Source organism: Grammomys surdaster, unplaced genomic scaffold, assembly GCF_004785775.1.
Source record: "Grammomys surdaster isolate TR1022 unplaced genomic scaffold, NIH_TR_1.0 190, whole genome shotgun sequence".
Classification (NCBI taxonomy): Eukaryota; Metazoa; Chordata; class Mammalia; order Rodentia; family Muridae; genus Grammomys; species Grammomys surdaster.
In genome coordinates, this window is record NW_021604635.1 from 773,889 (window position 1) to 801,004 (window position 27,116).

At 44.7% G+C, this 27,116-nt stretch overlaps 1 protein-coding gene and 2 pseudogenes across 2 annotated transcripts in view; 1 reads left to right on the plus strand and 2 right to left on the minus strand.

The window, feature by feature from the left end:
* Pdss2 (decaprenyl diphosphate synthase subunit 2) overlaps window positions 1-27,116 on the minus strand; it is a 231,586-nt gene that overhangs the window by 108,829 nt on the left and 95,641 nt on the right. The window lies entirely within an intron of this gene.
* Window positions 14,969-17,050, minus strand: LOC114622587 (annotated as a pseudogene).
* On the plus strand, window positions 19,113-19,863 carry LOC114622664 (annotated as a pseudogene).

The following is a 27,116-nucleotide window of genomic DNA, read 5'->3' on the forward strand; positions in this document are numbered from 1 at the left end:
ACACACACACACACACACACACACACACACACACACACACACACACACTACTCTTAGTTATTTGTCTTTCCTGTTTAGCTTGACTAGAAAGGGGGAATAAATAAATAAGCTGGACATGGTGGTACTCATGAGGACCACAGTGACTTGCAGGACAGTCTTGGCTACTAATGAGCTCTAGGCCAGCCTGGGACAAAGTAAAATCTAGGCAAGCCAATGGTATAATATGAGACGCAGATTCAACCCTTCCCAGGACCCCGAATGCCCCAAACAACAATGACGACAAAACCCTAAACTTAGAGAAACTGATCAGGGTAAGGAAGCCACAGCTGCACTGAAGGAAACCAGTGAATGGCTTTACAGGAATGTGTGCCCACCAGCATACAAGATGTCCCCATGGTGCAATAGTCAGCAAGTGCATCTTGGGGACACTGACCACCACCTAATTGGACTTGAGGCCTGCTCAACAGAAGGGACTCCGTGCCTTGTACGGGAAACTACTGTTCGAGTCTGGTGGATCACAGGGAACCTACGACTGCGGATTTCCTTCCTACAGGAGTGTAGCATCTCTACATTTCAGAAGATACCTGCTTCCCTGGCCTCCTTACTGCAACAAAGCTTCATTATGTCTGAAGTAGCCTTATACTCTTAAAAAGATCCTCGCTAGCTTGGCATGGTGGCGCAGGCCTTTGATCACAGCTTTGGAAAGTGAAGGCAGGGCGATCCTCATCCTCTATACGGGCTAGCCTTGGAAACCTAGGACCTATCTCAAAACCAAACAAAACCCAAAAGATCCCTTCAGCAACTGAACTTAGCTCTGTGATCATATGACAAATCTAGCCAAAGACATGCATGCAGATGCCTAGGAGGAGGGGTTTCTGAAAAAAAAAAAAAATCTAACTCCTAGTACAAGGAGACAGACTGATTCAGTTGGTATGTACCTTAACACTTGGGGCTTAACCCACCTAGACTATAACCTAAGTTCTTAGAGACTTGGGGGTTGTGGCAGTTTGAATGTAATTGGCTTACTTAGGCCCCATAGGGAGTGGTACTATTAGGAGGTGTGGCCTTGTTGGAGTAGAGGAGGTGTGTCATGGGGCGGGGTGGGGTGGGGTGGTGGTGGTGGTGGCTCACTTCTGAGGTTTCAGAAGCTCAAGCCAGGCCCAGTGTTGCCTCTCTTCCTGCTCCCTGTCAATCCAGCACACTGCCATGCTTCCCACCATGATACTAATGTCATTGAACCTCTGAACCTGTAAGCAGCCCCAGTGAAATGTTTTCCTTTATAAGAGTTGCCTTGGTCCTGGTGTCTCTTCAGAGCACAAAACGGTAACTAAGACAGGGGTCTAATGTAGTCCCAGTCTGAGGGAGGCAGAACAAGAAGAAAGGAGAGCTTGGGCTCCAGAGGCTTGAGAGGTCCGCATGTCCTCCACTAGACTCCTTGTTTTATCCTCTTTGTTTCTAGTTAACCCCTCTCCACCCCTGCCCTGTGCTGGCGACTGAGCCCAGGACCTAGGAATCCCAAACAAATGCTTCCCCATGAGCTACGCTCTCAGCAACTAGACTTGTTTTCTGAGATAAATAAATAAATGCTGCACTCTTTAAAGCTACTGTTATGTTTAGCCCAATCAATTCCTAAGAGATATGGTCAATAAAATATTGTGCCAAAAAATAATGGCAAAACGGTTTCTGTTCGTCTTTCTGCACTCTTGTTCTTTACAAGGAATATTATTCTCTTGGAGATGGTCCCGCATTATTTGCTGGCAGAGAAACTCCTTGTTCATTTAACATACCCAGAGATGTGACAAACACGTCTGCTACTTTAGGGAGAGTAACTGGTACATTTTTGTTTAAAGGACTTCTTTTGATTTAGTGTGTGTGCACACATGTGCACTTGGGCCATGGGATGTACAGAGGTCAAAGTACAACCTTTGGGGAGTTGGTTCTGTCCTTCTATCGTCTGTTTGTCTGTTTTTAGGCATGGTCTTCATTAGTTTCTGATTCCTTGCTTACTCCACGCTGGCTGGTCCCTGAACTTCCAGCCAGTTCTCCTGTCTCCATTCCCATCTCATTGGGATGGCAGAGGTGTATGCACCACGCTGGCTTTTTCACTTGGATTCCAGGGATTGGACTTAGGTCACTGGGCTTGCACAGTCTGAATATTTAAAACTCAGTTTTAGCCAGATGAGGTGTGCACACCCTGATGCCAGCTGAAGCAGGAGGGTCTCTGAGTCTGAGGCCAATTGGGCTTACACAGGCCAGCCAAGGCTACATAGTGAGACTGTCTCCATAATGATGACAATAACGAGCTCCATGCCACGTTTCCAGAACTAACTCCTTCTGTCCTTAAAGGTCTTTAAAGACAGCTCAGTCATTCCCCAGACCCTTGCATTTCTACATTTTAATTATTTATCGACTTTCATACACAGCCTAGAAACTTTTTATTAAGCGAGCAATTTGTTACTTAGCAACAGCTTTGGAAAGGCTGCAGGACTGCTATCATTGATTTCAAAAGGAGAAGCAGAGATATACACTAAAGTTAGCTTATGGAGTGAGTCCCCGTGGTAGGTCCTCAGGGGTCAATTAACCTCCAATTATCACCTCCCAAGTATGATGGTAACTCCATCCTAGGCACCCAGCTGCCGCTAACAGTCGGATTAAAGTGTGCTCCTTACAGAATCTGGAAGTCTCTACATGCTTTAGACTTAAGCCTGTGTTAAAATAGTAGGACAGCCAACAGACTTCCCATACGGAGAGATTAGAAGACAGCAGAGGTCTTTTTTCTAACTCCCTGTTTTCCTCTGCATTCTCCTGTCTCTCCTTCCCTTCCTTTGTTTCCAGAGTCTTCAAAAATATGAAATTGTAAGTCGTATTTATGTTGTCTCCTACCTAAATGTTTACACACTGTCACTTTTAATTCTAAAGATGCATTTAAGAAATAAAACCCTTTTATTTGAGGAACTTTCAAACACACAAGTGGACAATACTGCACCAGTTCCTCCACAGCTTTCAGAATGGTCAGCCCGTTCACTCAAGCTTCAGACTCAGCGCTCGCTCTCCCCCCACAGTACTCTGAAGAGAATGCCATACCCTTTTCCTCTGAAAAGACCACAACTGTCCACTTAAAAAAAATGGCTAGTGGTGATTAGGGCTGCAAGGATATAATTGATTACTTTGAGCCAATTATTACTATATGCTGGGCACCATGTGTAAAATACTTTTTGCAGGAATAACTCAGCTGATTAGTAAGTCAACCGTTATTTCAACAACAGTTCTTCATGGTGAGCAGAGGCTCTCCTGCACGCACAGAAGGGAGCTCAGCTGACAGGGAATCTACACTGCAGCTGCTCAACTGCAGCTGGACGCAAGCCCAGGGCATGGCTTCTAAAGCCTGGGCTCTTTGCATATCAATAGCAAACTCATCAAAATCCAAAACACAACAAGTACAAGATTTGGGGTCTCTGAAAGTGAAATGGCAGGCAAGAGTCATTTACTTAAAGCCATTTTACTTGAATCCTAAAACATTTTTTTAATCACAAAAGGGTTTTTATAATCATGTAGAAAGAATAGATTAAAAAATTAAAAAGAAGAGTTCAGAAAAAATAAGATTAGATTTAGATTTTAATACTTGTTATGAAGCTACGTCTGCAAGTTTGTGTGTGCGTGTGTCTGTGTGTCTCTGAGTTTGTGTGTGTGTGCGCGCGTGTGTGTTTTCCAGGACAATGACCTGAACCCAGGACCTTGCTTATGCTAGGCAATCACTGGGCTATATTTTAAACTTCTATAACTTTAAAATGTACAATAATAATAGCACAGTTGACAATATATATTACTTGGTAGAATGCAGAAAAAAAACAAATATATTTGAAAAAAATTTTGTGACAAAAATATTTCAAATCCTTACAGCAAAGGTAGGTTTTCTATCTTCTATCTATCTATCTATCTATCTATCTATCTATCTATCTATCTATCTATCTATCAAATGATGTTGAGACTACTGGCTTCCAGTTGAAGGATAAAAGATTCCTACTTCATAACCTGAATAAACTGGGCAGTGGTGGTGCACACCTTTAATCCCAGAACTTGGGAGGCAGAGGCAGGCGGATTTCTGAGTTCGAGGCCAGCCTGGTCTACAGAGTGAGTTCCAGGACAGCCAGGGCTACACAGAGAAACCCTGTCTCGAAAAACTAAAAACAAAAAACAAACAAAACAAAAAACAAAAAAACAAAAAAAAACAAAAACAAAACAAAAAAAAACCCAAAAAACCCTGAATAAATACATATTAAGATAAATTAATCATCTAGATGTGAAATATAACACTAAAAACTTAGGGGAAAATGTATATATTATTGGAAGATATCCATGAATGTCCTTTTCCTAAGTGACATCTAAACCAGTGTCCCCTCCCTCATTTTCATTCTATCACATCTAGTATATTAGTGACTTTACTGGTCGAACACAGGCTAGAAACTGCCAGAGACCCCAGGTGATCCTGAGGGGCCCCAGGTGAGACACAGATGACCCTAAGGGACGACATGCATTTCACCATGCTCCCAGACTCCAGGCTCCTAACGGGAGGTCACAGACCTCCATAGATCTGTGCCTTTCAGTCACCTAGGACAATGCCCCCTAACCCCTCCACAGGTAGAGGGTGTGACTACAGGCCACAGAGCCTCAAGACAGATCTCCATATTAATGAGGTACCTAAAGGCCAGAGGGGTGTAGCCAATTAAACATTCCTTTTTCCAGATTCTCCTCCCTGCAAAAGATATTTCACCTCAGGCCCACCCTGAGGGAACTGGGGTATACTTTTCATCTACTTTCCACAGTGACAATAAACATCTTAAGACTGTTTCTCTTCTTCAAAATCCGCCATGGGGAACAGTGGAGCAGGCCTTCATCCACAGAGCCACAGCCTAATCTCCTGCAGAAGACCTCTCTGTGTTCCCCGCCATGGAGACCACCAAACCAGGCAAGTCGAGCCAGCAAGTGAGGGACCAAGAACTCTCCTCCCCGAGGGGCACAGCCGGAGTTTTCCCCTTTTCCCCTTTGGCCACAGGCCAATCTAGCCCGTATGCCCCCACTTCGTTCCCAGCCCTTTCTTGACCTCCCCAGAGGTGCCTGGGGTCCCAAGAGCCTGAGAACCAGATGAACAAGCTATGGCTCCCCAAGAGGCCCTAGCCCCATGTTGAGACAGACGTGGGACCCACACATCAACCCAACAACAGGTCCCACTCACACTCAGCCCAACACATACCTGCTGATGGAAAGGGGAGAAAATACAGGAACACAGTGAACTACATCAGCAGGCTGTAGAGATGGCTTAGTGGTTAGGGCCATACTGCTCTGACAGAAAACTCAAGTTTTATTGACCCATAATTCCAGCTCCAAGGGACCCGATGTCTCTTCTGGCCTGGACCATGGGCACCTGTGCTCAAATGCACAAACCAGCACACGTGTGCCTTAACACTTTGCTGGGTGTGGTGACACACGCCTCTGCACCCAGCACTCACGAAGCAGAGGAGCTCTTTGAGTTCTTGGCCAGTCTGATCTTCATAGGAGTTCGAGCTAGCTGGGCATACATACCAAGACCCTGACTCAGAAACAAGCCAACAACCCGAAGCAGTGCAGCCATGAAGGACTCACAAAATTCCAACCCACACGACAGTCATGTTGGAAAGCATTCTGGGAGAAAATCTGGCAAAATGTGACAGAATGTTGGGAAGCCATAAAGAAGATTGCAGATGACTGTTGGAAGTTAAAAATAGACAAGAAACTAACAGAAAAAGGTAACACTAGTAAACCCAGACTTGAGGTAAAATATCTCTAAAACATATAACAGAAAAAAGATTTATGTTTTAAATATTTGTGGAATTTGTCCAAACTGGACATATTAATAAGGAAAAGGTAACCATAGTAATAGCAAAGTGAGAATGGTCATGACGAGTAGTTCCAGAAACCACAAACTGCTATTGTACTTGTAAAATTGGGACTATTCCCAATTTTAGGCCATGATCAAACTAGGAATATGTGTGTGTGTGTGTGTGTGTGTGTGTGTGTGTGTGTAGTCTTGACAGTGTTTCAGTAGGAAATAAAGACACCATATTTTATTTTTAGGGAAACTTCCATGTTTGTGGCTGCCTTCAAGCATCCAAATGTATAAAAACGGTGTAAGAGACACTGGAGAGTGAGGAGAACATCCAGCCCTTCCTTCTCCCAGCTCACCAAAGCTGTGCTTCATCTTTACACCACAGCGTGTGAGCTGAGCACATTATGTCATTATTGTTCTCCCTTCCCAATTGCTGGCACAGCTAAACATCCTTTCATCTGATTTCAGAGTGGTCCAGCTAAGCTTCTCCTCAGGGTGTCATTCAACTCTGCTGCAACATTTTCAGTGATGTGGCGCTCGTGACATTACGAAGACATAAATTGTTTCATCTTGTTTGGTTTTGGTTTGTAGCTAAGGATGACTTTGAACTTCTCACCCTTCTGTCTTTACCTTCCAAGTACTAGGATCAGGTTGTGAGGTGTGCACCAACAGGCCTGGGTTACATGCTGCCAAGGTCAGATACCAGAACTTATACTTACTAAATAAGTGCACTACCAACTAAGCCTATTGTCAGCCCACTGTGCACACACATGTTCTTTGCTGTGCTCTCTCCCCCTCTGTGCATGTGTGTATCTGTTGCTCTGACCGACTCTGAACTCACTACAACTGAAGATGGGCTTAACCTCCTGACCCACTGCCCTCACTTCCCAAATCCTGAGATTATAGGAGAGAATGTATTCTCTAAAATGGTTTCATAAGCCAGGTGTGGTGGCTCACAACTCCAATCTTAGCATTTGGGGAAGTTGAGGCAGAAGGATTGCTATGAGTTTGAGTTACTGGGCTACAATAGTGAGTCCCAGGCCATCCTGGGCTACTCTGTCTCAAACAAAAAGTCTCTGATTGCAGCACTCTGTATGCTGAGGGGAAGGATTGTGTTTGGCTTCTACAGTGAAAACCACCAAGGGCTAGAGATACAGTTTAATGTTAAGAACAGCTAAGCAGGCATGACGGGTGGGTGGGTGGGTGGGGCAGCATCCTTGATTTTAAAAGGTCTTTCCACCTTTCTAGTGATTTATGAAACACAGGATAGAATGTAGCCTATAAAGGAGTAACAAAACCAGACAACAGGTAATATAAGGTGATCTGAGTGGAAAACCTGCAGCAAGCGGTGCCCCTCAAGGGGAAAGACACACTTCAACACTGCAGTGGATTCCTGCCCGTGGGACAGCACCAGACCCTATAGTAGGTACCCAACCACTCTGTGACGGGCGCCGAGGCCGGCTCCTCACAGGACTAATCTCATGCTCACTACGGTAAGGCTTCTCAGTAGACGCGGTAAACCCTGTTAGAATTAGTCACGTCTACTGCACACACTGGTGCTGCGCTCAGCCTTCCTCAGAGAAGCAGTGAGTACCAGTTAATCCTGACTCCTAACTCAGGGCGGCGCTGTGAGTAGCTGCTGCCATGTCCACCCTCATGGGACATCTGTCATATCACTACCACCTGCAAGACTCAGGGACAAGGAAGAGGGCAGGGAAGAAGTAAGAGCCAGAGGATGGGAGCACCACACCGAGGAGTTCACTGTGGCTGTGGTTTCCTGCAGAAGACCCATAAAAGGCTGGGTCTGTCAACAGTCCATCACAAACAGGGGCGGGGCCCGCAAGGCTTCCTTCACCCCTTCCTCAAGGCTCTGGTCGCTAATGGTTGCTGGGGAAGAGTGTCATTTTCTTCAGTGGTGTAGTCATTGATAAGATAACTTATCCCTGCTCCAAAAAATAACTCCCCACCTATGCCCATGCAGGCAGCCTCCATTAAACTCAGTGGATCCCAACAAATAAATGAAAAACCAAGGAGATGATCTAAAAGCAGATGGGGAGTTTGTCTGGAAGCAGGCTTTCAGTGGGAGGGCAAGGAGAAGGACTAAAAGGAGATGGACAAGGTGTGAGCCAAACGCCCAGTCATCTCTATAATCCAAGATGGCGGCACCAGCTTCGATCATGACTCTCATGGCTGAGATTAAGTTACATAACGGTTACCTGGATACATGCACTGTGATACCAGTGCCACGAGAGTATGGACCATGCAAGACTGATATCCTGGGCAGGAGGAAGTGACACTGTACAATATATTTCACCACTATACTCAGAATGCAACCAAAACTGACAAATTATTTTCATATCTGAAATTTTCATTTAATATTTTTGGACTATCGCTGGCATCACTAATACATGCATACATACATACATACATACATACATATATACATACATTTATATATGGAGGCTGCTGTATTGCTGTAAGACTGAACATAGGTGATGATGAAAGGTATTTGTCAGATGTGAGCCTCAAGTGACTGGGAATGGTAAGGTAAGGGAGACAAGCATGAAAACAAAGACAGCATCATCAGATTCTCTGGCTGCTCCTCAGCTTAAAGACCTCCCACAGACACCTATCTCACGCTCATGGTAAAAGGCCAGACTCCCCACAGACTCCAAAGCCGAGTATCATCTACCACAGCTTCTCTGTCCTTTGTGTCCACGTTCATTTCATCCACTCACGCAGGCATGAATGTGAGCACACATCTACAGGCAAGCGCACACATACACAGCTGTGTGAGCTTTCTCTCCCGCCAGCCAAGCTTCCTACTGGTTCTTAAGTGCTCCAAGCTGTTGCTGCTTCAGGGCCCTTTCCTTTCGCTCTGTCTGTACTGTATTTCTTTACATATTTACAAGGCTTAGTGCTTTACCCCCTCCAGGTCAAAGCAGCCTTCTCTGCAAGGCCTCCCCAAGCACTCCATGGCTTACAGCAGACTCCGTGTCCACACACCACCTCACCCTCCTTTCTGTATTTTAAGCACTAATATCTTGCACTTCCTTTTGGTACATGGGATATTTTGCTTGTTTATGTTCTGTTTCTTTCCTCATCACCTCTGGACAAGGGAAAGCAGACAGAACAAAAGAAATCCTAAGACATATGTTAAAAATATTATACTTAGAGTATTCATTACATATGCATGGGGATTTGGGCTCAATTCCCTCAAAAAACCAGAAAGGGTTAAAAAGCAGCCATTAATAGGATTGGTGAGATAGCACTTCTGTAAAGATGCCAAGCTTGAAAGTTGTCCTCTGATCAGCACATGAGCGCTCTCCATGATTACAACATTCAAAATTGGCCTGGAACTCAGAGCTCTACCTGCCTCTGCCTCCCAAGTGCAAGGATTAAAGGTGTGTGTCACCCCTGCTCAGCTTGAAACATAATTTTTTTAAAAAATCATGACTTTCCCCATATTGACTGATTCCCAAACAACAAGAGGCCAGCACCTCAGTGTGGCTGTGCTCTGTAATTAACTCCTGCTGCGCCTGCCAGCCCATCTACAAAGAGGTGAACTGTCTTAGGTGGCCACGCTTCAAAGAATGGAGCCAGTGATGGCTCTCAGCAAGGAGGCAACATATTTATCATTCAAAATTATTGCCCTCCCCCAAGGAATGTGTATTACAGTTTTGAAGCACAAATAGCAGAGCCCTGCTTAGTGGTCCCTGAGCACACCTGGGAGCCCACATTAATACAGTACCAACAAGCCAGACAATTTACCATCTCCGAGAATATATTCTTTAAACCTATTACCTGGGTAAGGCAAACACAAACACGACACTATCAACACATAATTATCCTACAGGCCAACCACATGCTCATTATGGGAAGAGGAAGCTAACTAACAGCATCTGGTTTCTGGAAATAGTTAAGCTGGGCTCTCTTCTGCCAGAAAAACAGAGCCAACCTAGCTAGGAGAGTCCTTCTCCAGTGTTGGAGTCCTTTTGGGTTTGGAGACCACAAAAAGGGTTAAAAATACTCGAGACTACCAAAACAGATTAGCAGGACATCTGGGTGCTTCGACTGTCACCATCAGGGCAGCCCTCGGAGGGGATGCCTGTATGCACTCGGGTTATCAGATGGACAGCTGATCAACATTAAACAGACTTGCTCTGGGCAGGCTGTGCTGAGCTTCCTGACGTGAATCCCAATGAGAGCCCTCTGCACTCTACCGCGGAGCTCTGCCATTTTTCACTGCTGCAGCTCCCTGGACATATGGGAATCCCTAGTGATGAGCACATAACGCTGCCTCGAACTCAAGTGACGGCTCATTTCCCCTGGCTGAAGGCAGACATTAATATCCTGAGGAGATCACACCCGCCTCTCTGACCCTCATCTACCCAAGCAAAACCACTGTCCTATTTCTTCATGTAATAAGCTTTTAATGAAGAAAACCAAAACCTCGTCCCTCACTGCAATGCGGTTCTACCTGAAAAGGTTATACAAATACATCAGATCTCCTGTCAAAGTTTTCCAAAATCACTGTCCCCCGCCCCACAGGAGAGTACAGCCTGTCACTCCCCCTCCTGCAGAGCTCATTCTTTCTGCTGAGGCCCTGGAGTTCTCTGCTCTGATAATTACGTTTTCTCCTGGCAGGTAGAGGATTAAAGAAGCGATTACAAAGAGCTCGCTCGCTTGCTCGCTCCATTTTCATTACAAATCCCCCTCGTCCAGGGCTCATCACTTAGACATGAATCTGCTTCAGGCGCAATCAACACTCAGAGAAATGACAGTCCAGTGGCAACCTAGACAACACACCGGCCAAGGATCCAAGCCATAGTAGAATATGAGAAAGCCAGAGATACAGCGTGAACGGGAGCTGGCACACACGGTAGTCCCAGAAGGGTTAACAGGAGAGATGTGTGAAAACAAAGGAAGAAGACAAGCAGACTTTTACCTGCGACCATGGAGACTGACCACAGTAAAGGGGATTTGAGTCGGACTGCCATTTAGCAATGGACCCAGTGGCCAGCGGCCAGGGCTCAGTGGGTTCTGAATGGCTTGGGGGGGGCGGGGTGAGTTTTTCCCTCGTGAAGGTGAGCAGGGGTTAGCAAGGCTGCATGTGAAACAGACTGCAGTGAGCAACACAGGAGGAGATGTCCTTCTGCAGAGACCTCCGTGACTATGTAACGAGAAGCTCTGATGTCACAAGAGAAGCCTGGCAGGTTCCTTCAGACTACAAACCCTGTCCAGGGCAAGTGAGAACAAGGGGCTGAAGACCTGCTTCCTGTGAAGAATGTCAGGACACAGGCTGTTCAGTTACATGCTTTAAGTTAGGTTATTTACTGTTTTCCAACCCATCCAGATATCTAAACCCTCCATGTCCCAGCATGTCTAAGCCAGCCGTGCAGCAGTCCCAGCATGTCTAAGGCAGCCATGCAGCAGTCCCAGCATGTCTAAGCCAGCCGTGCAGCAGACGCAGTAGGCAAGTCGTATTCAGCAGAGCACATGTCCACAGCCCTCACTGTCACAGGTATTAGGAGTCATTTACCTGGTTTTTTGTTGTGCATGTTTGTGAGTATGATGTGAGTGTGGTGTAAGTGTGTGCATATATGTGTGAATAGGTTTTCACGCTGTCCACTGTCTGCTCTATTATTTCCTACACTATTCCTCTGAGTCACGGTCTTTCATTTAACCTGGAGCTAGAATGGCAGTCAGGAAGACCAAGAGAACTGCTAGTCCAGTGGCTCTCAACGTGTGTGTGCGTGTGTGTGTGCATGTGTGCGTGCATGTGTGTGTGTGCATGTGTGTGTTCTGCAGAAGCCAGAGGGAGAGGATGTGTGAAATATCCTGTTTACATGGAAACAGTCAGTTGTGGCCCACTCCGTGTGCATGAACCAAACTGTAACCCTCGGCAGGAGGAGCACGACTTAAACTGCTTAGCCATCACTCCAGCAGAGCTCGCTGGGTACGAGAGGATCACCTGGAACTCTTGTTCTCCTTACCCCACTGCCACAGTTCTGGGACTGAGACGTGTGCCACCATATGTAGTTTATACAGTGCTGGGATTGAACACAGTCCCCCTTGAGTGCTAAGCAAGCACTCTACCAAATGGGCTACCTTCCCAGCAGAGGGATCTGTTATTAACTCTGGTCATGCTGTGGACTTCTTTGGCAGTCCAATGAAACCTAAAGAACTACCCAAAATAATGGTTTTAAACACACAAATAAGGCTATGAGGAAAGCCCTTAGAAATCAAGGTGGATCCCTGGGAATGAGACTGAAGCTAGTTTAGGAACTTGTATGGAAAGGGAGGGAGGGAGGGGATAAGTGTTCCCACTGGGAGAGAAGTGCTTTATGTAACAGATATATCTTAAAAACCCAACAAAGGGGCAATTATTAAGATTTCATAGCTATAGCATAAACATACAGAAGTCAAGCTATTTGTCTCATGTTACCCAAGAGCCACCAGGAGAGAGCCAACGTATGAACCCATGGTTCTTTCATTCCAACAACTTGGTAGCTAAGTGTTGATAGGAATTTGTATGTTTGTGTGTGTGTGTGTGTGCACGCTTGTGTACATATGTGTGTGTGCTCTCCCAACAGCAACAGTGGTCTTTTATTCCTTGATCTTAGGAAGACTCAGAGGAAAGAGAATGCCAGTGAAATGTTTAAGAGATAAAAACTGGCAAGAGCTATGTAAGTGATCGTGTATGTTTTTGGGCAGTAGGCTGATGTCCGGAACCACTATCTTTACCAGGACAAGCCAATGCAGAATCGTACATGTGTGGCAGCGGTACGGCTGCACCTCACCTCTGAGGTAGTCAAGGCAGAGCAAGCACTAAAGTTTGATGTCAACTTGTTCTGGATACAAGTTTGGGGTCATCCAAGCAATAAAGCAAAACTGTGTCTCAAAAAACAAAGGAGGGAGACCGAGGGAAGGAGGGAGGGAGGGAGGGAAGGAGAGAGAAAGGGAGGGAAGGAAGAGGCATGATAGAGCTCGGACACTCAAGGGTGGGTGTGTCAAGTGTCTGTTCTGAATGGAGGCTGTTTTACCAGCCTTGAACCTGAACGATGGTGTAGCCATAACACAGGAATATGAAGTAGATGTCTATTTTGTCACCACGACATTCTACGACCACTTGTCACTACATTCTAGTTTGCAGAATGTAACACGTGGAAACAAGCCTGACTCCTTCTTTGGTCTAGAATGAATGACCACATTCTGTGGGTATGGTGGAGCTGGTACCGGGAGCCAAGAAATAACCACACAGTAGCTTTTAAGAATGGATCATATCAAATGAGTTAGAAAAACTAGGACGCTTAATGGAATTGTAAAATAACTGACATTGCAAGGAAAATTCTTTTCCTCTACAGTGCTTGACAACTGCTATTCACAAAGCACTACTGAGAGCACAGAGACAGCTGTAATGCTGAGATCTGGGAAGGAGGCTAACGGAATGCCAGGCCAGCACTGAGGCACAGTCTCCAACACATTCAAAGTAAAGAACAGCAGTTTAACACCCGGGACAGAGAGAGGACAGTTGTCTAACATCCAGACAAAGAGAAAGGATAGAAGTCTAACACCCAGACAGACATCTCACTCTCTTTATCTGCCAGGTTTTCAGAACACTAGAAAAAAGTTAAACAAACAAAAACTAGTTTATGCCCTGATTCTTAGTGACTGTACACACAGACACACATCATGAACACTTGGACTGGTCATTGGAAAATCAGTCATTTACCAGTGTTCCAACAGTCTTCTACTTTGAATTCCACTTTTCACCAAGAAAAAAACGTCAGGGACTATTTAGAGAAACTATTATCAGTACAGGAAAGGACATATTAGCTGGAATAGTAAAAATAAAAATTAAATGGCATGTTTTTCCACTTTCCCTTCTCCCTCTCACTCTGTCCCACTTGCTCCAGTCCTGCTCGCTCTGGCCCGAAGGTTTTTACTTATTAATTGTATGTAAGTACACCGTAGCTGTCTTCAGACACCCCATAAGAGGACATTAGATCTCATTACAGATGGTTGTGAGCTACCATGTGGTTGCTGGGATTTGAACTCATGACCTTCGGAAGAGCAATCAGTGTTCTTAACTGCTGAGTCATCTCATTAGCCCCTTTAAATGGCATTTCTGAATATCTTTTAAAATATTCAGATCCTATAGAATAGTCTTGCTATCATGTATGAAATTTCCAGACAACAGAACTGGTCATAAAAACTGTGACTATAGACAGTGAAAACCTGCTTTTCCTAAAAAAAAAAAATAAAAATAAAAATGAAAAACATAATTGCTTTAATGAGGCATAGCTTGCCTATTACTTAAGAATTCATATTTAAAGCTTATTCTTCAGAGAATTTTAAAACAATTGGTTTGGGGTTATAAATCTGTGGGGGAGTACTTGCTTAGCACATATGGAACCCTGGATTTGACCCTTAGCCCCTCCAAAGGCGGTGGTGGTGGCTAAAGTGTCTACACACATGGCCAAATGCTGCCGCACTCTGATGTCAGAACTTCTCCATGCCTCTAAGCATGTAACACCCACCCTCATTTAGGCTCTCCTACTAGGCTACAATTGTTGTTTTTCAGTATTTGGAGTTGTTACTGAAATTAATTACAAAAACAATGAAGTAAAATAGAAATGTCAAAATTTTTACTGAAAAATATTATGACAAATAGAAAAACACATAACCCTTCTTCTCTCCCCATCTCCTTTCCCTCATTTTTTTTCTTTCTCTCCAAAGCCAAACATAAATAAAAGACCTATTTGGTGCTTTAGAGTAAGCTTTTTTTTTTTTTTTTCTGCTCGATTCTTTAATTAGCAGTGCTCACACAGACACAAGTGAATCACCGTGCTCAAACCTACAGAAGTAAGAGGTTTCATCAACAGAAGTGAAAGGTTGCACTTTGGAAGATACCACATAGAAAGAACCTGAACCTGGTCCCTCCAGCTAAGTTGAGCTTAAATAAGCAACCTGCAGTAGCAGCCCTTCCGACTGCAGACAGTCGGGGACAGATGGTTCCGAGGAGGCCTGACAGGGCCAGCAGGGCTCCTTCCTCGGAGAGGCAGGTCCTGGGCCCTCAAGAGGAAGCACTGTTTGTTCTCGTCACATTTCGGCGTCTTCAGAGTTGGAAGAAGAGTACGAGGCTGTGCTGAGAGTTCTTTCTTTTATTGGGTGGGAGTCATGCTCTGCTAACATCTCTCCTTTTTCATCAGGCCCAGCCACCAGGGGGTCGGCCATGGAAGAAACGATGGGAATTTTCTTAGCTTGGAAGTAGCTGTAGGCCATCTTTCCACAGACCAGCAGAGTGACGTGCTCCTGCTGCTCTTGATTCTCTCCACCACTCTGTCGTAGGTTCATCTTGCACATTCTCCCCATCCACTTCAATGATAACGTCCTCATTCTCCAGCCCGGCCTTGTCAGCGGGGCCACCCTGCTGAACCTCTTTGACAAAGAAGCCTGGCTGATCCCTAATGGCATTCAGGTGAAAGCCGTAGCTGTCCTCCTCTTTGATCAGCTTGCAGAGCTTGGATTTGTGATCCCCACATTCGCATCCACTGTGGTATCTGAGCCTGTGGCCTCCAGAGAGCAGGGACGGGAGCGGGGGCTTCCTTGACAGAACCATTAGGCGGTTCTTGACTTTGGCAGTAAAGAAGAGGAGAGAAACGAGCCAGGCTATAGACGCTGTTTGCCTCTTTGTCCAGCATCAACAGTGTAGTCTGGTCTCCGCCTTTTCTAATCATTTCCACCACACTGTCATGATCAAGAGCTTCCACAGACTCGCCATTGACGGCAACTACCAAGTCATTGTTCTTCAAGCCAGCCGCCTCTGCTGGGCTTCCGGGTTCTGTGTCCTTGATGATTTGACCTTTCTGTTCAGGGCCCGTCCTCAGATAGAAGCCAGAGCCATTGCTGCCCTTCTTGATCTCCACCACCCGGGGCTGGTAGGGCAGCAGTTTCAAACTGGCTGTCTCCCTCTTGAACTGTGTCTTCTGTTCACTATGGCACCTGGCTGCTTCTTTGTCCACAAGGAGGAACATGATACAACTTCCTGACTTTGTCACCTTTTCTACCACTTCCTCATGGCTGGCCTTCTCAACATTTTCTCCATTCACTTCAATCAAATGATTGTCAGGCAGGACACCAGCTTTCATGGCCACACCCTGAGGTATTGTATCAGTCAAGTACACGCCCTTTTTACCTTGGATAGTTTTCAAAGAGAAGCCAAAAGTGTTGCCCTCCTTCACCAGGTAGCAGAGCCGTGGCTGGGCACACGTCCCCACCGCTCCATTCATCCCAGGGACTAGATTTTTTATCATTCAGAGCCTGCTCCCTCTGGCTTTGATCCAGTTCTTTCAAGTCCACCTGATTTTTCACAGCCTTCTCATAGGAGTCTCCATCCAGAACCAGCAGAGTCACTGAATTCCCACTCTTTCTGACCAGCTCCACCACCTGTGCATGCTCTTCCTTGTCAACAAAGACGCCATTGATCCTGAGCACTCTGTCGACGTCCAGGAGTCCTGCCTTCTCTGCTGGGCTCCCCTCCTCAATCACCCGGACCAGGTGACCGATAGTGTCCTTCTCAATGCGGAGGAAGAAGCCATAGTTCTGCCCCTCTTGTTTGGACAATTTACACTCTCTGGGGTTGAAGGTGGAGGCCGTTTCTCCACTGTCCTGGGAGCTCTCCCTCGCCAGCTCACGCAGGGGTATCCTCACTTCTTTCCACTCCCGATGGCTGCTTCTGTTCTCTAACTACTGATATCTGTCTCTAAAGTAAGCTTTAAAAAAAAAATTAAAAAAAAATTTAAAAAAATTTTAAATTAAAAAAAATTAAAAAAAATCTACATGTAAAGCATTTTTAAAATTGGATGCAGGAATTGTTTCTGCACTGTGTCTGTGTCCAACTTTCAAATGAATTACTTAGTAAATGTTCAGTTTGTTTATTTGCCAAAAATAATATTGTTTCTCAGGAGTCACACTGCATGAGCTGCCAATCACTAAGTGTGAGTTCTTAACTGTATTATTATTATTATTATTATTATTTTGCATAGTGCTTCTATTAGTTACTTCCTATTGCTATGATGAAACACCACAGCCAAAGCAACTTACAGGCTTTGTTTGGGGCTTACGGTTCCAGAGTGCAGGGTTCATAATGACAGGGACAGCATGGTAGTGGGCAGCAGACATGGTGACTGGAGCTGAAGGCTTGTATTTGGAACCACAAACAGGAAGCGGAGAGGGTAAACGAGGGATGACAGGAAGCTATGAAACCTGAAAACCAGTCCTCTAGAGACATACTTCCTCCAGCAAGGCCACACCCCTAATCCTCCCAAAGTATCACTACCATCTGAGAACAAGTACTCAAGTGCCTGACACTACGGGAAACATGCCATTCAAATTACCACGATGATTGACTGCTTGCTTGGTAGGTTGTGATTGGTTGACCTACTGATTGATGATTGATTGATTAACTGATTGATTGATTGGCTGGCTCATTTTTCAGTTCTGGAGATGGAACCCAGAGCCCTGGAGATGTTAGGCAAGATCTCTATCACCAAGCTAAATCTCCAGGGCTGTAGCTTTGTTTAGATCCAAGGAGAAACGTCGAAAGGATTATCACAGCTGTGCGCAGAAAGAAGTAATACATACAGGCTAAGCAACAAATACGGGTTTTAATCACAATTTCATGCTATAAAGGTTCTCTTCATTCATTAATTTAAAAAAAAGTTGTGTGTGCACACACACGTGCCAGCATACAAGCACATGGCATAGCACATGTGTGGAGGTCAGCGGACAACTTTCAGGAGTCAGTTCTTTCTTTCTACCATGCAGGTCCCGGGAACTGAACTCAGGTTATTAACTGTAATAAGTGAATAAAGCAAGCTGCAGGACCACAGGTAGCACAGACAGTGGTTTCTACTGGAAAACACAGAGCACTTGCTACATGTTCATAACATGTTAAAGACGGTAACAATCTGGAAGAAATATGTGAAGGTCAAGAGAGATAACTTCTGGATGCAGAGACATTTAAGGGGACATCAGGAACCTAACAGGTCCCAGAGCAGGCAGCAGTACAGCTCCCTCCAAAGAAAGAGAATTTATTATGTTCATTTCTTTGATTTAGGGGTCGTAATATATTGAACTATTTTACTTGAAAATTTTTACTCAATTGATGAAATATTATTGTGTTTGTGTACATATTGTATATGTGTGGCTAACCTGAGTGAGATGTTGAGAGTCTCAAAAAGATGTCAAACATACAAACAAATACAATAAAGTAAAATTGTAGTAGATGCTACTAAATGGGCTATTCTACATTTAAAACGCTCCTAGCTTCTGTTCTCTATGACTGCTCTACAAGTCTCCTGACATGACAATGGTAGAGCATTAAGTTTTCAATTTAGTGGGAAAAAAAAAAAGTAAACTATACCCTGAAGTCAGTGCAGACCTGGCCACTGGTGACAACTGTGGGCACTCACTTCCTTTCATGGCGATCTCTGTCTTTCTAGAAACACCATCTCCCCTTCCTCCATCACAATCAGGAGGTCAGTGGTTGCTGCCTGCCATAGCTATGTGGAAACTCAGTCTCGTCTGTGTTGAGTGAGTGACTTGGAACCACACACTCGGCCCACTCAAGGGTGCTCAGACTCTTTCTCCAGGTGTCTGAAATTGAGAACTGTCTGGGAGCCTTGCAAGTCTAGATCGTGAGTGTGGTGGTGCAGGCCTGCCATCCCAGCACTCAGGAGGCTGAGGCAGAACCATTTTGAGTTCCATGTCAGCCTGGGCCTCAAAGCAACGCCAGCTGTAAGGGTGGGAAACTGTGGGGTGAGCATGAGTCACAGAAGTTTAAAGGTTAAGGTGGGGGTTCCGAGTTTGTGGCCAGCCTGGGCTACATAGTTTAGATTCTGTCTCAAAAAAAAAAAAAAGACAAGGGCTGAGGTCATATAGCTTAACGGCAGCATTGTCTGTCTGGGTTTGATCACCAGCATCTCAACAAAATAAACCAAACAAACTCCCCGCCCCCAACAAAAGCAAAACCACTTATAAAATAACAAAAAGTGGAGAGCCTGAGGGAAGCCCCACGAGGGCAGCGGCGAGAGCCGGTGCCGGCGGGAGAGGCTAGGAGCCGGCGCCAGAGTCTGGAACTTCGGCGTGCAGGCTTACTGTCGCTAGAACTGCCGGAGCTTGTTGCTAAGGTCCCTAGAGCACGGGAGCTCCGGGAATTTGGCTTAAGGGTGAAAGAGAAGCTATGCAGAAATCAGAGTGCTCTGGAGGTGTGCAGTTGGGAACCAGAGCAACAGGTAGTAATGATCAACGCACACAAATCCTCAAGCACACAAATGAAACCCAGGCCAACAGTTCAGCGGAGCAAATCCTCCTCATTGACCAGCTCTCCAGAGGCTGCAAGAAGGGCTCATCCTCGGCCAAGTGATAAACTCAACCCTAAAACCATTAACCCTTTTGGTGAACAGCCACGGGCCCCTTCTGCCTTTGCAGCTATTTACTCTCAAGGAGGCATTCCTTGCAGATTGGTACATGGCTCAGTAAAACACAGATTACAGTGGGAATGTCCGCCTGAAATTCTTCCATTTGACCCGCTTCTAATTACGTTAGCTGAGGGTCTGAGGGAGACCAAGCATCCTTATACCTTTGTGTCAAAGGAAGGCTTTAGGGGGTTACTTCTAGTCAAGGGTGCTCCTGACAAAGCTATCCCTTTGCTACCTCGACTGATCCCTGTGCTGAAGGCAGCTCTAGTTCATTCTGATGATGACGTGTTTGAAAGAGGACTGAGTGCACTCGTGCAGCTGAGTGTGGTTGTTGGCCTGTCTCTGAATGGCCACCTGAAACTTCTGCTTACAAGTCTTTCGAAGAGGCTAATGGACAAAAAATTCAAAGAGCCCATCACCAGTGCTTTGCAAAAGCTGGAGCAGCACGGTGGAAGTGCAAGTCTTATCATCATCAAATCCAAAATCCCAACATATTGCTCTATCTGCTGTTGAGTAAGGGAGGCAACAAAAGCCACGCTGCTTCCTCAGGCGCTGACAGTGGCCGCCTGGACCTTTTGTCAGAGTTCAGTTCATCATGACTCACAGCACCACTCATTCATTAACTTGGCTACGAGGACCATGCCAACTCTGGAAGGATCATCATACAAGATGTTTGTCAACAAAAAGCTAATTAAAGTAACGTGCGTAAAAGTTGAGTGCTGTAGGGGTTTCTCACCCATCATACCTATGTGTATGTTCCAATGCATTTTTACTTACAGCCCATCGGAAGGCCACTTTGTAGCTGTGCCTTATTTTATAGGTTGCTTTTGGCAATTTCTTGGTTTTTATATTTATTAAGACTGAAAAAGTTTTAAGATAGCAAGTAAACATTTGTGACTTCACTATTAGCCAGGGGAGTGTAAGTGTGTATTTTATAATGTGGGAATGCTTGGGAATATCATTTTTTTGTTCTGAGTATTCTAGTTTTAAAAACTTGTTTTAAATGAAAATTCTATTACAAGTTTGTTGTTTATTACAACTTTTTAAACTACCTAAACTTTAGGTGTTAATTGTAATTAAGTAAATGCTATTTTTGAATTTTGTAGCCCCAAAATACTGATGATGTGTGTGTATGTATGTGTGTGGTATGTATATGCACACATAGATATTCAGAAATTAAAAGCTTAAAACTTACATGTAAAAAAAAATAACAAAAAGTATATTTTAGTTACTTACATTTTTCTGCTTATAATACCCACGCTCTTGAACTTTTAAGACGTTCTTGAAGTCTTTTTTCAAGACTTACATCTACTTTAGGAGACATCCTGGAGCTTAAGGGTGCAGATCCCACAGAGTGTCCACGTCCAAACCCAAGCTCTGCAGCTTAGCAGCGCCAGGACCTTGAGCAGCATGCTTGTCCACTCTCCAGGACTAGCCTTTCACCTATAAAATGGTGCTATCACAGGACTGGAGTGATGGCTCAGTGGTGAAGAGCACTTGCCGTTTTGCAGGAGACCTGGGTTCAGTTCCAGCATTTACATGTTGGCTGTGGTGGTCTGAATGAGAACGGCCTCCATCGGCTCATAGGTTTGAACACTTGGTCCCAGTTAGTGGAATTGCTGGGAAGGGTCAGGAGGTGTGTGACCTGGGTAGAGGAGGTATGTCACTGTGGGTGAGCTTTGAGGTTCCAACACCCCAAACCAGGTCCAGTCTGCCCGCCCGCCTGCCCCCCTGCCCGCCTGCCTGTCTGTCCGCCTGATCGCCCGCCTGTAGTCTGGGATCAGATGTGAGGTTGCAGAACCACTCCAAAGCCATGCCTGTCTAACTGCCGCCTTTCTCCCGGTCATGAGGGTCATGGACCAACCCTCTGAAGCAATCAAACGTTTCCTTTTATAAGTGCATGGTCACGGTGTTTCATTACGGGAATAGAAAAGTAACTAAGACAGTGACTCACAACCAGGGGTCTGATACCTTCTTCGGAACTCTGAAGGTACCAGGTAAGCACGTGGTCATACACATACATGCAAGCAAAATACTCATATACTCAAGATAGATTTCCTAACTGTTTATGAACATTGGCTTGAAAATGCTGGTCTGTTGTACCAAATTTATACTGACTTCTACAAGCATAAATAAATGTATCTTCAATGTTTACAAGGGGGGAGAGGGGAGTAATCCTTCCTCAGAGCCAAGAAGAAAAGCAAAGAGAACACAAGGGAGAAAAGCCGGGCCAGCTTCTTTCTGGTCAGGGCCCCACAGGATTCGGATAGGTTAAAGAGCACTGAGTGGCCGAGTTGCTACTCTCTGCCAAAAGTCATCGCATGCAGAGACAAAGGAAGTGAGCGTCCCCTTATTCTGTATTTTGTTTAGTAAGATCACCTAGGCTAAAGAAATGAGGGCTGACAGTTGGGTCTCAGAGACAACAGAATTTGACTCACTGCCAGTGTCAGGCTGGCTACTGCCTAACTTCACCAGTACACGGTTTCTCTAGATGCAAGTGCCCTGCTGTGGCCTCTACACAGAGGCCAACTTCTTAATCACAGCAGTCTTAGAGAGTTAATCTAGTTTAGAAGAGTAAACTAAGTTAGCCCTTTGCCTTCATACTCATTCTGAAGAAAAGGCCTCTTATGTGAAAAGCGAGGCTTTCTAGCACATCCGATCCCCTGCACTGCAGAGAGAGGGTGTGGAGCTCCTAGCACCCGGAGTATGAGGACGTCCTCAGCTAGACAGTGAATCCCAACAGTCTTACATGAGACCATGACTTTAAAAAAAAATATTCAAAGAAAAAAAGATTAAAAACTGTCCCTATTCAGCTTTCCTTGGTTTTAAGTTTAATACAATCCGGGTGGTCCCTAAGTGAATCGCCCTTGTACTGTACCAGGCCACAGAAAATGACTAAGCCAGGAGTCCTGAGAGGAGGAAACACTGCGGCAGCCATGCTGCCCACACTGAATAAAGGGCAGGATGCTGGGTAGTTCCTCAGCTGCCTTCTAACAGCACACTGCCATGCTGAAACCCCAGCAGCACAAGCGACTCAGTTTTCTGTTTCTACAGTCTGGAGGATTCGACTGCAGTGATGAGCCCAGGGCCCTGCACATGCTAGACGAAGACAGCATCCCTGGGTTGTCTTGTATTTTTAATAGCATATCTTGAGTTATACACCCCTGCCGTTAGATACTGAACATGTTAAACAGTCAGTTGTGAACATTTCTTCAAATACCATTTGACTTAGATCTCAGGAGTGCCAATCAGAGTCACCTGAGAGGAGGGAGCCTCAACTGAGAAATTGCCTACAAAGCTCTGGCTGGGGTGTTTTCTTAATTGGGAATCGATGTGAGGGCCCAACTCAGTGTGGGCAGTGCCACCCCTCCAATGGCTTTCCTGGGTTCTGTAGGAAAGCAGGCTGTGCAAGCCGTGAGGCATACTCTAGCAAGTCGCATTCCTCCACAGTTTCTGCATCAGCAGGAATAATCCAGTAGGCAGCCCTCCCCCATAGCTCCTGCATCAGCCCCTCCTCCTGCTCCTGCATCAGCTCCCCATAGCTCCTGCATCAGCCCCTCCTCCTGCTCCTGCATCAGCTCCTGCATCAGCCCCTCCTCCAGGCTCCTGCCCTGGCTTCCTTTGATGATGAACAGTGATGCAGAGTGAGAGCCAGATAAACCCTTCCTTCCAACTTGCTTTAGATCATACTGTTTTGTCATAGCAATAGTAACTCTAAATAAGACAGAAAGCCCCAAAATCTAGCATAACCTACTATATTAAACTGTCTGGGCTACCAAAAACAGTAACAAAATAGATGAAAACAACTCAACTTCTAGCTAGACAGTTTCTTGTAGTCCTAGAGGCTAGAATTTCACAATCAATAAGGCAGAAGATTTCAGCTTCTGGCAAGGGCTCCCTGGCTGCAGACTGCCCTCTTCTCAAGAAGCCTCTCCAGTCTTTCTCGCGCATGCACACAGCAAGAAAGACCTCTTTGTTTCTCTTCTTAGAAAGGACACCAGACCAGTGACCTCACTTAATCTCAACTGTTTCCCTAACAGTTCTGTCTCCAAACACGATCATAGCTGGGGTCAGGACTCTAACATATAAACTTTGAGGGGCACAATTCAGTCCATAAAGCCTTCTAAGAAATAACTGTGTGTGAGCTTTGTAGTTTTGTAATATACTGTATCAAAGAAGTAATATTAGCCCAATACAAGGCAAAATCCAAGTACATTTAGTAGAAACAAACACGTTTTGTTAAGTATCCTGTCTCTTCTCTAAAGCACAGTTTTGACATGACATATGTAAAGTGTTTTCAGTGTACTGCCCTGCCACATCATCTGTGCTCTTGGCCTAGTCTGACCACTCATGCTTGTATAGTACACTATGAAAGCCTAGAAGAGAGTACTTAATATGGAGGTCAGGGAGAGTTTCCTGGAACAGATGAGAACAGAGCTGTGTCCTAAGGAATAGGTAACAAGTTAGCCAGGGGAACGACAGAAGGAATGTCCTCTCTCCCAACAGAAGCGTCCTGGTGAGGGCAGGGCATTGGGAGGGTCTGCCATTCTAGTGTAGGAATCACCAGGTCCTCCTTGTCCTGGCCACCTATGGCACACTCCCTTCACAGGGTCTCCTTACTCACTCTTATAAACCATGTCGCCTTTGTCCTACAAAGGACCAGGGCCCTCTAAACCCTGCAGATCTGGTTCTTGCCCCCTGTCCTATAAACAAGAAACGAGATGGTGAACAGATGACGTTTAGCTAAATGGCTAAGAGTTTGGGCTCTGAGTAAGACTCCTTGGGTTCAAACCCTGCCCCACTATGTCACTTTGAACTAGTGTCCCACCTCCCTTCACCTGGCCTGTGTGCTTCACTAGCTCCTGTCTGTTAAATGGGAATAATACTGAGTTAGTCCACACAGGGCAATCAGAAGAGTGCCTGACTGGTGACAGCCCTGGCTAGCGTTGCTCATCCAAATTAAAGGTCTAATTCAAAGACAAGACTCCCTTGAGATAACAGAGTATTAGACAAGAAGTGTGATTGTCTGTGTGTAGAGAAAGACGAGAGAATCAAAGGACAAAAAGAAAAAAAATTAATATATGTTGGTTTCCTACTAGGCAGCAAAATTCAGGACTTCATCCCTATCCTTTCCATGGGACAATGGCTCTGCTAAGGAGTTGACACAAGCCCCCTGTGCCACTGTGAACACAGGGGCTCAGAGGCATCAGGAACTGTGGACAGGACCAGGGTTCAAATCCACAGGTGGATGAACAGTAGTGTTCTCTCCACAATTATTTCTTTTTACATCCTCAGGCCATTTTCCTGGCTTGAAAATTATGCCATACTTTATACTACTAGGGAGAAACTCAAGCCCTGCCTTATTTCCAAGGTCTTCTGCAAGAAGAATAAGCAGGTGCACATGTTCTAATTTTACATGCTACACTAAGCATTCTATTTTATAGAAAATCTGAATTATAGTATATAAGCCAAGAGTACACTTTCCTGTCCAGAAATTTAGAACATATAATTACACAGGAGACAGTAGAAATATTATTCTCTTGAAACTTGAATTCTGTTTTTAAAAAAATTATAATTAACTAGACCTAAATGTTTCCTAAAATGAAGCAGGATCTAATTCTAATCTTGAACCTAATACTTTTCATCCCCCAAATATTGTATATAATATTCTGTGCGCTTTCAATATCCATGTGATTCATATTTCATTGTAATTTGGCTTGCCAGAAATCCTTTCAGTTCTCTTCTCAAAAAAGATAAGATTCTTTTAATGAAATGAAAATAAAGTTTAAAAAGTAAAGTTTAAGAAAGGAAAAGTGGAGAAACGTGAATAACTGACCATCAAAATGGTAAGAATTAATTTCAGCTGATCCAGGTGCAGAGATGATGCTTAGGGCTCTTAACACATGCGTGCACACACACACACACACACACACACACACACACTCACCCTTGTCATATGTTGGCCTCTATACTGACAAATGAACTCTAACCCTTCAGATACGCTGAGGAAAGAAGCGCAAGGAGTGTGGCACAGACAGATTTTAGAGTTTTTAAATATACCTATGCATTCCTAACCTAAACCAATCTTTTCTTTAATTACAGTTGCCTGTATAACTATTCGTGGGCTCCAGCAATGTAAGCCGTATTTATTAGAGGCAGCATGTCAGATAGGAGTTGACAATTACAGTCTCTATCAATACATATTATGCCAGACGGTAATGAGCCATCCACAAAGGGCTAGCCATCCAAAATAATCACGCCGCTTTCCAGAGAAATGTCGAAGAGGTTATGGTTTATTACACAGTGCTCATTAGATATCCAGCGGCAGCATTAGCAATTTTTCCTTCATTTGTGTCTCATTTAAGGACCTGCCCCCACAAGCACAGTCAAATTAGTACACAAGGTTAAAACCATTACGCGCAGAAAAAAATTAAGCTGCATTTTATTTTACAGTAATGGTGGATCAAAGGTCCTTGGAATCTGTTATTTGTGAAATCATTATCTAACAGTGAATATTAACAAAAGGGAGAAGAAATGTCCTGCCAGCGAGGTTCCGACGGGAACAAAGGCACACTGTCTGAAACAAGCAAACACCACATTACTTAATTAAATTACCCTAAAAAACTATTTTAAAAATAATACTAAGGTTGCGACATCAACTGACAAAAGTCACAAAATTAATGTTAATGGCGAGGCACCAACCTATAGTTTGAAATGCCTCATCTACATCAACTTATTTTTAAACATTCTTTACTGCCTTTGCGGACAATTATATTTATTTTCTCAAGATGATCACCAGGTTTCTCTGCTTTGTGACAAGTCCATGCCCACATTTATTGATATTTAATGAATTATAATGAGAGGACAAAGCTCTTATAGTTTGTGGTTACAAAGACCTGGTCAAATCTTGTAGAAGTTGCAAAATTTTAAATGGATACTGCTAAAAAAACTACTTACTGGGTTTTGGCAAATCAGCAGGTAATTGTTTAACGGGATCTGAGCTCCAGGCTGGGCAAACAAGCACAGAAGTGATTGCAAAGAGGTTTCTGAAGGACTGTGGATGAAATGTTAAAATCCCCGGGATACAAAGACACCGTTCAGCCTAACGACTCATTGTTCTACTACAATAGCAGTGATCACTCATGGCTCTCAGTTAGCGAACACTTAACTGAGCACTTGTCCAGGGTCGGACCTGGGAGAGAATCTTTATTTCAATAAAAATCCAGTACAAGAGGAGCCACAGTTCTGTGTGGAGATGCTTGAGGCCAGACCAGTGAGGGAGTGGAACAGAAAAACAAAAGATTTCAAATTTTATGCTGGCTGCCAGGAAGCCTACAGGACAGCACGGGGCCCTAACTTAGACTGATAGAACTCTGCTCATCAGAATATTCAATTTTAAGAAATCTTGATACAAGGAGGAAACAAAACAAAAAAAAGTCTTAAAGTTGGTAGCATGGTCCTCACCAAACAGAACAGTGGAGACCAGTTATTCATCTGTGTATTTAAAGGAGAACATGTCCTGGCCAGGCACACATGTGGACAATCACATTTCAGTTACTTGTACATCTTACTGACCAGTTACTCATCTGTGTATTTAAAGGACAGCATGCCCTGGCCAGGCACACATGTGGACAATCACATTTCAGAGTTACTTGTACATCTTATTGAATAATTTCCCACGACTAGTTTGAACTCTGTTGGTTATCTTCCTTAGTCTTCACTCTGGCAGATGAATGAGAATCCTCTTCTCAGCCTTTAGCTGACGA